The following is an 11,563-nucleotide window of genomic DNA, read 5'->3' on the forward strand; positions in this document are numbered from 1 at the left end:
ATGTGGTAGTAAAGATTTTCTAATGTATCCACAAGCAACATATGTATACATGACATACTGTGTACTAGTAATCTTGTCAATCTGAACTGTACACAGTTTGCTAATGCTCAATTTCATAATTAAAAAAATATTATAGCTTGCTGCTAAAGGCAAAACCATAATAAAGTCAGTTTTCTATGATTTCCTAATTGTGGGATTCAAACCAACATATCCACATAGCCAATACTTACCATACATTTGAGGAGAAGCCAGTAGTTTTCAGATAGTTTACACACACACATATGCACAAACTCCTTCTCTTTTTAAAAACAATGGAAATAACCAGGTAGCTTTATGATGGCATTTGTCAACCACTGTAATTTTTTTTTGTTAAAAAAATTATCTTTTTATAACACAACTAATATATTTTTTGCCCCTGTAACTGATCTATGAGATCCATGAGAAAAAGAACTTTAAATCCACGAGTGAACTCTGCAAATAGGATATATAACAAAAACCCTCATAGTGTTAGTAGCATCATAGAATTTTTTTTGGTAAATTTTATTGTCATTACAACAGTTAATTATAGTATAATATATTAAAGAGCATCTTGAATAAAATTGTGTCTCACTCCTGTCACATAAATATTTTCTAATCAGAATTAATTACTTTATACTTTTCTAATTAAACAGGGAAAGTATTTTAGAAATACTAGAAAACATATACATACACTTACTCTTTTAACACTGATATTCTAAACTGAATATGATTTATATAAATAGAATATTTCTTTCATGAATAGTACAGAGAGAAAGATACTAGGTATGATTATAATGTGGTAAATTTTAATATTTCACAAATTTGAAAGAAAATAAGTATGTTACTATGTTTTTTTAGTTAAAATGTTCATTGACAAACTATTATATGATACATTTTCTCAAACTGGTGCAGTTAGGACAAATATTTGTCAGGGTTAGTTTCAGAGAACAGAACCCAATGCGTAGTGCCAGCTGAACAAGTTTTAGTAGAGGGTATGAAATGGCTTGCTGAAAATTGAGGAGGCCTAAGGCAGACTCTAGTTTGAGCTCCCAGTGACACCTATAAGAGCCACACTCTTGAACTGGGCTGCCAAAGGGCTCCCATGACCATGTTTACCTGGGAGCTGCACTCCCAGCTCCATGCTACCTCTGTTCTAATTCCCACCAGCAGAATAGATGTCTCATGTCACCTCACTCCCATTTACTTCAGGTCCAAATTCTAGTCTTGCATGAACACATCTGATGGCAGACATGAGACTGAGAAGTTTAGCTTTTAAATTTCTTGCCTTTGTAGCACACACATACACATTAGAAAAGATATTCAACAAAACAATATATACAATATGCCACAGAAAGAATAATGCATAGAACAAACAAATTAAATAGCCTTTAAAGCATAAATTGGTGTAGCCCAATGGAAGACAGCATGGAGACGCCTCAAAAATTAAAATTAAAACCTTATGACCCAGCTAAGTCCACTTCTGGGTATTTATCTGAAGAAATCCAAAAGACTAATTTAAAAAGATATATGCATCATATGTTCATTGCATTATTATTTACAATAGCCAAGATATGGAAGTAACTTAAATGTCCATCAGCAGGTAAGAGGTACATGTATACAATGGAATATTACTCAGCAAAAAAAAAAAAATGAATAAAATCTTACCATTTGCAAAGACATGGATGGAGCTAGAGGGAATGATGCTAAGTGAAATAAATCAAACAGAGAAAGACAAATACTACAGGATTTAAATTATATGGGGACTCTAAAGAACAATATAAATAAATAAATATATAGATTCATAGACACATATAGATTCATAGATACAGAGAACAAACTAGGATTACCAGATGGGGAGGAGGTTGGGGGGCTTTGTGAAAAGGTGAAGGGATTAAGAAGTATAAATTGGTAGTTGCAAAATAGTTCCAGGATGTAAAGTACAACAGATGGAATATAGTCAATAATCCTATATAATAAAAGCCTAATATGCTAAGTGTTTGGTCATCCAGTCGGCCATTCAAGCAATCAAAGCATAATATGCTAATGATATGCTAAGGCTGCTCAACCACTTGCTATGATGTGCATTGACCACCGGGGGAAAATAGTCAACTGGTCAACCAGTTGCTATGATGTGTACTGGCCATCAGGGGGCAGATGCTCCGACCAGTAGGTTAGCTTGCTGCTGGGCTCTGGCCTATTGGGACTGAGTGAGATGGGCCGAACACTCCCTGGAGCCCTCCTGTGGTTCCTCATTGGCTGGCCAACCTCCTATGTCCCTCCCCAGCCCTGATTGTGCACCAGTGGGGCCCCTCAGCCTAGCCTGTACTGTCTCACAATCTGGGACCCCTCAGGGGATGTTGGAGAGCTGGTGGAATGATCGGTCACTATGACACACACTGACCACCAGGGGGAAGATGCTCAACACAGGAGCTGCCCCCAACATGGTCAGTGCACTCCTACAGGGGGAGAGCTGCTCAGCCAGAAGCCAAGCTTATGGCTTGTGAGCACAGTGGCTGTGGCGGGAACCTCTCCTGCCTCTGTGGCAGCGCTAAGGATGTCCAACTGCTGGCTTAGGCCTGCTCCCCACCTAAGCCAGCAGTCAGACATTCCCCAAGGGCTCCTGGATTGCCAGAGGGCACAGACCGGGCTGAGGGACCCCTCGAGTGCATGAGTTTCATACACTGGGCTTCTAGTATTGTAATAACTATATATTATGTAAGGTGGGCACTAGAATTATAAGAGGGTTCACTTTATCATAATAAAAGTGTAATATGCTAATTAGACCAGATGTCCTTCCAGCTGCAAGGGAAGCCTGGATCCCGGGTACCAGAGGGAAGCCAGTGTCAGCAGCCAGGGGAAGGAAGGCCTACTCTTGCACAAATTTCGTGCATCGGGCCTCTAGTAAGTTATATAAATGTCTAACCTCTGTGCTATACACCTGAAGCTAATATAAAACAATATTGAATGAAAGAGAGTAAGGGAGAGGGATAGAGAAACATCAATGTGAGAGAGAAACATTGGTTGAACCCAAACCCTGGGTATGTGCCCCAACTGGGAATCGAACCAGCAACCATTTGGTAGGACATCACTCAACTAACTGAGCCACACCTGGTAATATTCTTTTTGAAATTCCATGTTTATTTTCTTTTCTGAACTCATTTAATTTCTATCTGGCTTTTAAGGGTGAATATCAGGGATTTCATAAACTCATAAAAACACTGAAGACCAGGCTGAAAAGTGAACAAAACACAAGGATTAGACAGTTTACACTACAGCATATATGAAACTGGAGGAACAATTTTTGCCATGATCTCTCTAATGCTGCAGGGAAACTTTAATTCCAATAATCTCTCTCTCTATTTTTAAATAATGTTCTTATTGATTTTTAGAGAGGAAGGGAGAGCGATAGAGGGATAGAGAGATACGAGCCCACAACCTGGGCATGTGCCCTTGACAGGAATCAAACTTGGGACCTTTCAGTCCCCTGGCCTACACTCTATCCACTGAGCAAAACCAGCTAGGATGGGAGGCACTACTTTAAAGACTATGCACAATAGAAGATTCCCCAGAAGGAGGTTTTGCCCACTTTTTAATGCGTCTTCTGACTCTCTAATATGATTATAAGGCTTTACTTTGTATTTTTCTCATTTAGAAAAATTTTAGACATATTACAGTTGTCTGTATACATTCATTGAATTAATTTAAACAATAAGATTTTATTCTTAAGCTTCTCAGAGTTTATGCTCATCAAACATTCACTGGTTCATTTAGTGTCAGAAAATAAATACTATAAAAGGGTGGCAGAAGGAATGAATTCAGAACTGCTAAATGTCTTCTATGCAAAATCACAGTTATTAAGAGTAGAGATTAAGTGATTAACCATGGCCTGTCTCACTTATGTTTCCAACTTTCAGTTTTCATCCACCCTCCCCTGCTCTTCCTTCAATGATTTTACACTTCACTCTCTGTGGGCAAGGACCTCTACAATCAAAAGCATTACCTCTCTTTGTTTCCACCAGCACTCCCTTTTTCACTCAAATCTGCTACTCATAACCACATTTACTCAGGAAACTTCACCAGGTTCTTTCAGCTTGGAACACTCGTCCCTCTTGCTTTACTAGTTTTCTTAAGGTCTGTTTCAATCATAGAAAGCTTATATGACAATTTTATTTAAAAATCATTGCTATTACCATCTCTTATTAGTCATTATCTATTCCTTGCTCCCTCAATTATTTTTCTTTGTAGTTTTATGAGCATCTGACATATTATATATGTTCATTGCCTTAATCCCCCCAGGCCTTCACCAGAATATATTACTCAAGTGAACAAGCATTTTTCTGTTTAGTTCTGTGGTTGGTTCACTTGTAGCCCATGAATCATGTCTGGATTGCCATTTTTGTACAGCCAGCAAGCTCAGAATGTACTAGTACAGATGAACATTTGGAATAAATTTGATTATAGAATGCTAATTTTAAACTTAAATCAAGCAAAATGTTATCCTTTCTAGAAAATAACTTTATTTGCATTAGTAGACCTATGTTACAAAAAATTGTGCTCTTATTTATTATTATACTTTTAATTTCATCAATAAAAATTGTGGAAATTTATTTTCTCGTTTGTTGTGTAAGTACTTACATCCTAGATTTTGCCCCATGGCTCACAAAGCCTAAAATATTTATTATCTGACCTTCTACAGATAGTTTACTGACCTCTGGATAAGTTCATAGCTGTATTACCAACATCTACAGCAGAACCTGGTATAAGGAAGGTCCTCAAAAAGTTTGTTAAATTAATAAATAAATGAATTAGTGCTGGAGCTCTTGGAAGGAATAGCTTATGGAGAATGGTCTGAGAAGAGATTCAAGCATAGTTTTGAATCATATATAAGATTGGCTGTCAGATTCAGAGACAAGAGAAGGGGATCAAAAGAGTGGGCCAAATTCAGGCAGAAAATGAAAGACCTAGAGATTCCCCAGCTCAGAGAAGCAAGCTTATCATTTACTAGAGGCCTGATGCATGAAATTTGTGCAATGGGCTTGGCTATCACAGCCTTGGCTTCATCCAGAAGGTCATCTGGAAGGACATCGGGAAGGTCTTTCTGCTGTTTAGTCTAATTAGCATATTATGCTTTTATTATTATATATTTCCCTTTTATATCATGGTGTAGTAGTGCATGAAATCAAGTAGAAAGTAGTAAGAACATCTTCTTACAGTCAGACAGACCCTGGTTAGAGTCCCAGCTCTGCCACTATCAGCTTTAGGATATTGGGCAAAGTAAGCTCTCAAAGTCTCTGTTTCTTCATCAGTTAAATTAGAGTAAAAGTAGTAACTACCTCCTGGTATTGAGACATTCAAATGAAAATAATGGAACGCACAGAGAACAAATTAAAACTAGCTATAAATGTTTTATTGCTTTACATGTCTTTTGTTACATTTTTTATTTATTCACTCACTAATTATAATAATGGAGCATGGAGTCTAAGTTGAGTAAAGGGAACTGATAACATGGAAGATGGACACTCTAAGGTGATAGGATCAATGGTTTGATTGTCCTGGTAGGTTAGGTAATGATTGGCATTTGGGTGCCAGTTGGAAAGAAAGCTTGTGATCAAGGAGTGAGAATGTTGAGATTAATATTGAGTGCAGTTATTGGTAATGACAAGGTCTAGGGTAACGCTGTCCAACAGAAATACAATGCAAGCCACCTATGTAATTTTAAGTGTTCTAGTTGCTACATAAAAATAAAAAAATAAAATCAGTTTTAATAATATGTTTTATTTAACATGTAATAAATAAAAATTATTAATAAAATATATTGCATTTTCTTTTTCATCCTAAGTTTTTGGAATCTGGTATATATTTTGTGTTTATAGGACATCTCAAGTAGAAAGTTAAAATTTTATCAGAAATACTTGGTACATATTTAGATTTCAGAACATTTACAATTAAAAAGTAAATTTACATACCCAAGTTGATTCAAAATTCTTAAAAGTTTTCAATAGCTAAATCAAAAATCATAATAAAAAATACATTTAAACCCGGCCATTGTGGATTAGTGGTTGAGCATTGACCAAGAAGTCACCAGGTGGATTTCTTGTCAGGGCATATGCCCCAGTTGTGGGTTGGATCCTCGGTGGGGGTTGTACAGGGGCAGCAGATCAATGTTGATGTTTCCGTCTCATTATTGTTTCTATATCTCCCTCTCACTTCCCCTCTCTCTAAAAAAAATGAAAAAATATTTAAAATACGTTTAAATTAATTAAAATTAAATAAGATTTAAATTGTTCAGCTACACTGGTCACATTTCCAATGCTCAATAGTACACATAAGCAGTGCCTATCATATTGGATGGTACAGGTCTAGGTGTGATCTTTGGAGTTAGTAGCTGAAATAAGGTAAATGGCACAATCATTAGAGAAGATGAGGTCAAGGAACAGAGAGTCCAGAGTATGAGAAGGTTCATTTAATTGGATAGGGAAAGCGCCAAGGTTTATGATGGCTGTATGGCAAAGAGTGGCCATGACTCAGAAATTATAATAGGAAAATGAGGAGCAGTGTAGCTTGACAGATGACCCACAGCAAGCTGTGGGAATTTACATAGGAGTGAAGAAAGGAGAATGATTTGGAAGTAGAGATTGGGAACAAAGAATAAGAAGGCATATGCTCCAACTCCAGCCAAGTGAAAAGCTAGGCAAGAGAGTGAAGGGACCCTTTAGAAAACAAATTGAGTCTAAAAGGGATATTTTTGATAAGTGTGAAGTAGAATCTCATTGTGGTTTTGATTTGCATTTTTCTAGTGACTAATCACGTTGAGCATTTTTTCATGCTTTTATTTACCAACTAGAGGCCCAGTACATGAATTCATGCACCTTGAAAGGAACTGTGGGCCATGAGGCTGTGGTGGGCACAGGAGCAGGTCTCGGTTCATCCTCCACACCCCTCCCTGGCCCCTCCCACCACAGCCCCTGGTCCCCTCTCTGCTGGCACCCTGCTCCTGCCACCGCCGCTGCTCCCACATGCTGATGGCACTGGCCCCGCTTGCACCCACTGGTGGGACGGAACGATTTGGGACAGCGCCGTCAGCAGGTGTGAGCAGCAGCTACTGCCCTGATTGCCCCTCAGGAGCAGGGGGAGGTGGAGAAGCCCTCAGGGGCAATTGGGGCTGGCAGCCACCTCTCGAAACCACTGCTGGTGCCAGCCCCACTCGCACCCACTGACAGCGCTGAGCAAAGAATTTTCAGTAACCACCGGAGGCTCGCCCCAATGACAGCGACCAGCATCCCGCCTTGACCTGGCACTCCTGCTGACCCGCTCCACCATCTCACCACAGCCGATGCCTGCCATGTTCCGTGTTCTGCTGCCTGCTGCTGACACCCGCCATGTTCTGCGCGCACCCCCTGGTGGTCAACGCACGTCATAGCAACCAGTTGTTCCGCTGTTCAGTCTATTTGCATATTAGGGTTTTAAATCTTATTTACTATAGATTGTATATTTGTCTATCCTAGTTCTTTGTACATTTTGAAAATGAGCATCTTAGTTTTTTGTTGTTGAATGGTAGATTTTTATATATTCTGAATATTAAACCCTTATGAGAATTACGGTTTGCAAATGTTTTTTCCCATTTGATGGGTTGTCTTTTCACACTCTTAATAGTTTCTTTTGGTATACCAAAATTTTAATCTTAGTGAAGTCCATTTTATCTATTTTTTCTTTTGGTGTCCTATTTAAGGAACCATTGCCAAATCCAAGAACATGCAGATTTTCCCCTATTTTTGATTTTTTTTTCCTTAGGAGCTCTATAGTTTTAACTCTTAAATTTAGGTCTTTGACCCAACTTTATTTTTTTGCATGAGGTTGTCCAGCTTCTCCAGCTGGACTGTTGAAGAGAAGGTTCTTTCCCAACTGTATGGTTTTGGTACCCTTGTTGAAATCAATTGACCAGAGTTATGAGGTTCTATTTATGGGCTCTCAATTCTCTTTCATTGGTCTATGGGTCTATCATTACGCCAGTACCACACTGTTTTAATTATTGTAGATTTGTAGTAAGTTTTGAAGTCAGGGAACACAAGTGCTCCAACTTTGTTTTTACCCCAGATTGTTTTAGTTATTGTGGGTCCCTTGAAATTTCATATGAATTTTAAGATGGGCTCTTCCATGTCTACAAAAATTATTATTGGGATGTTGATAGGGATAGCATTGAATTTGTATAACACTTTGGGTAGTCTTATCATTTTTTAAATGTGAAGTCTTTTAACCTATGGACATGGAACATTTTTCCATTTAGGTCTTCTCTAATTTCTTTCAACAATGTTTCTAGCTCACAATAGATGAGTCTTGTGCCTCCTTGATTAAATATCTACCCAAGTTTTTTCTTTTTATTGCAAATTATATTCTTAATTTTCTTTTTAGAATATTTGTTGTAAGTGTATAGAAATACAAAACGCATTTTCATGTGGACTTTGTATCCTGAAACTTTGCTGACCTTGTTTATTAATTCTGCTATTTGTGTGTGAGTGTGTGTGTGTGTGCGCGTGTGCGTGCGTGTGTGCTGATTAGCTTTTCTACATATAAGAACATGCTACCTGTGGGTAAAGATACTTTCCTATTTGAATACATTTTATTTATTTTCTTGCCTAATCGCTCTGTCTAGAATTTTCAGGACTATGTTGAATAGAAGTAGTGAAAGCAGGCATCCTTGTCTTGCCCTGATCTTAGGGAAAACCTTTCAGTCATTAAGTATTGAGTATGATGTTTACATAAACTTTTTTTCAGTTTAGATTATTTCACGCACTTCTAACCCTACTGCCATTTATTTATTTTTATTTTTTGGTTCTACTTTCTGAGGTCTCTTTTTAGAAAGTCATCATATGTTAATTTTCTGTTCTGTGCTTTCCAAAATGATAATCTTCATTTCTGTCATTTTCATGTCTATGTTCATATCCTCATTATTCTAGGAGAACGTTATTAATTTTGTTTTACATGTTACTGATTCCATTTTTTCAGGATTGGTTCAACTCTGTTCTTTCTCCAGTATGGATTTTTATTTTGTCATTGATCTTTTAATTTTCTTATATTCAGTCTATGCTGTACATATTGTCCATTTTTTCCTGGCTGGTTCTCTTGTTATTTTTTTTTCTCTTTTCTAATTTTCTTTAGTCGTTAAGGTATTAAAAATGTGTCCTCATCCCCCCATTAAAACTCCCAACCTCCCCGCCGCCCCCCCCCACTCATGCTCTCATCCCCCTGTTGTCCCTGTATCCTAACTTGGGTCTAGCTCTGGGCCAGTAAATGAACTTTTCCAGACCCAGGTTTTCCAACCTGAAGATGTTTTGAGCTGGAGAAGAACCCAGTGCTTGTGACAAGTGGAATTGTCATTCACCTGAAGAAGCAGTTGGAGTCAGCTCCTCAGGCTAAGAAAAAAGGTGAAAACTTCAATAGTAACTAAGACACTTCTGTGCTGGAATTTGCAAAGATCTGATCAGTGAACTTCGATGCAGGGTTTGCAGTGGATGCACCAGTATGCATTCCCACCAGCAGTGTATGAGGGTTCCTTTTTCTCACATCCTCTCAAACACTTGTTCTTTGTTGATTTGTTGATGATAGCCATTCTGGCAGGTGTGAGATGATACCACATTGTAGTTTTGATTCCATCTCTTGTATAATTAGTGACTTTGAGCATGTTTTCATATGTCTTTGGGCCTTCTGTATGTCCTCTTTTGAAAAGTGTCTATCTTGGTCCGTTGCCCATTTTATTACAGCTATTATTTATTAATTCAAAAGCACTTTACAAGAAAATATAAGTATGGCTTCCAATAGGAACGTTATACCTGAACTTGATACCAAGGTCACACATTTTAGTTTTGCAAGGAAAAACAGGCTTTCAGGTTAAACAACAATTTGAAACCATAACTTTAACCCCAAGGATTCTCACAAAACATATTACAAATGACAGCATGAAAAAAAATTTGCACAGTAACTCAAAGTTCAGCTCTACAATGTACCCTTAAACTGGCAGGACACTGGTATCTTGAATAGTCCCAAACTTCCAAGTGAAGAATCTTACCAATAGCCATGTATTCATACATAGCAATCACTTAAGAAATTTATGACTGAAAGCAAAGGTAAACTAACTTTCTTAAAACTTCTTAGATTCTACACTAACTGGACAACATCTGCCCAGTGTAAAGACTAGTTGGATTTTTTTAAACCTCTAATCTAGTTTAAGGGAGCAGCTTTAATTTTTAGCTGCTGGCTTGTGTTCACAGCAGCTTTTGAAGACTGCCTGTCCAACTACAGCTGCATATTAGGTCACACCTATGGAAAGTCTTAAATAAATTTTTGCCATTTTTTTTCCCACAATATTCAGCATCACATTTTAGCTGGGCAGAAGTTAAGAGGTTTATTATCAGTCTATGCAAGACTGAAGTTCAAAGAAAATTCAATTTTGCTTAAGGGAACATTGTAAAGTAACAATTCTTGATATTACATGCTTCTTGATAATCAATTTCAAACCATAGAGAATTACATTTGTGTGTCACTGTTCCAAGACAAATGTGAACAGCTAAAACATCTTAAAAATGCACCAAGTTTATGAAGTCTCAAACAAAACTTGAATTTTCTGTACATACTCCTGTCAAATGAAGTTATTTCCTGTACACCACTCATTTTGCAAACTGGTATTCTATTTCCTTTCATTTGATCGGCTCTGAGACCTAAAGAAGGATCGAGAGGGCTTATGATTTCTCTCCCGAGACAGTGATCTCTCTCATCTCCTATCTCTGGAAAGGGACCTGCTCCTGCTACAGGAGAAGCTTCTCTGTCTTGGAGATCTGTGGTGAGGTGGAGGACTCCTTCGCCTATAATTATCTTGAGGGAGATGACCCCAAGAGGGAGGTGGGCCTCGATTTTGACTTCTCTTTTCACCATTCGACAGTTCCACTCTTTTTTTTTTTATTTTCTTCTCTTTTATTATGATCTCTTCCCCTTACCCCCGCCCTCCCCGACAGTTCCACTCTTAATCAGCAGCCACATAGTGTTCTCCCATCTAGCTCTCCGACAGCATCGGCTGCATCTCAGGGGTCTTCAGACTCCACGGAAACAAAGCCGGGAGGGTTTCTAGCAACCCACACACTCCTGAGTGGCCCATAGTAGCCAAACGCCCGCTCCAACTCAGTCTTGTTACCGTTGTTCCCAAGATTTCCCACATAAACCTTACAATCCAATGGGCAGGAATCACGATGCATTTCGAGATCTGGAGAAACGTGGTGGCTGAAGTCCACACACCCTCCGATGGCTCCTCGGCTCCCCTCTGCCCAGCTCCACAGGTCCCCGCACATCCCCGGCATCCACGAAATGGCCCTGTTGCCCATTTTTTGATTGGTTTGTTTATCTTCCTATTGTTAAGTTTCATGAGTTCCCTGTAAATGTAGGAGATTAAACCCTTATCACTGATATTGTTGGCAAATATGTTCTCCCATGCAGTGGGTCTTCTTGTTGTTTTGTTGATGGTTTCCTTTGCTGTGCAAAAGCTTTTTATTTTGATGTA

General features: G+C 38.4%; 1 pseudogene; it reads right to left on the minus strand.

Moving 5' to 3' along the window:
* Positions 1–10,581: 10,581 nt before the first annotated feature.
* On the minus strand, positions 10,582–11,334 carry LOC107185061 (annotated as a pseudogene).
* Positions 11,335–11,563: the final 229 nt, after the last annotated feature.

Source organism: Myotis davidii, unplaced genomic scaffold, assembly GCF_000327345.1.
Source record: "Myotis davidii unplaced genomic scaffold, ASM32734v1 scaffold2449, whole genome shotgun sequence".
Classification (NCBI taxonomy): Eukaryota; Metazoa; Chordata; class Mammalia; order Chiroptera; family Vespertilionidae; genus Myotis; species Myotis davidii.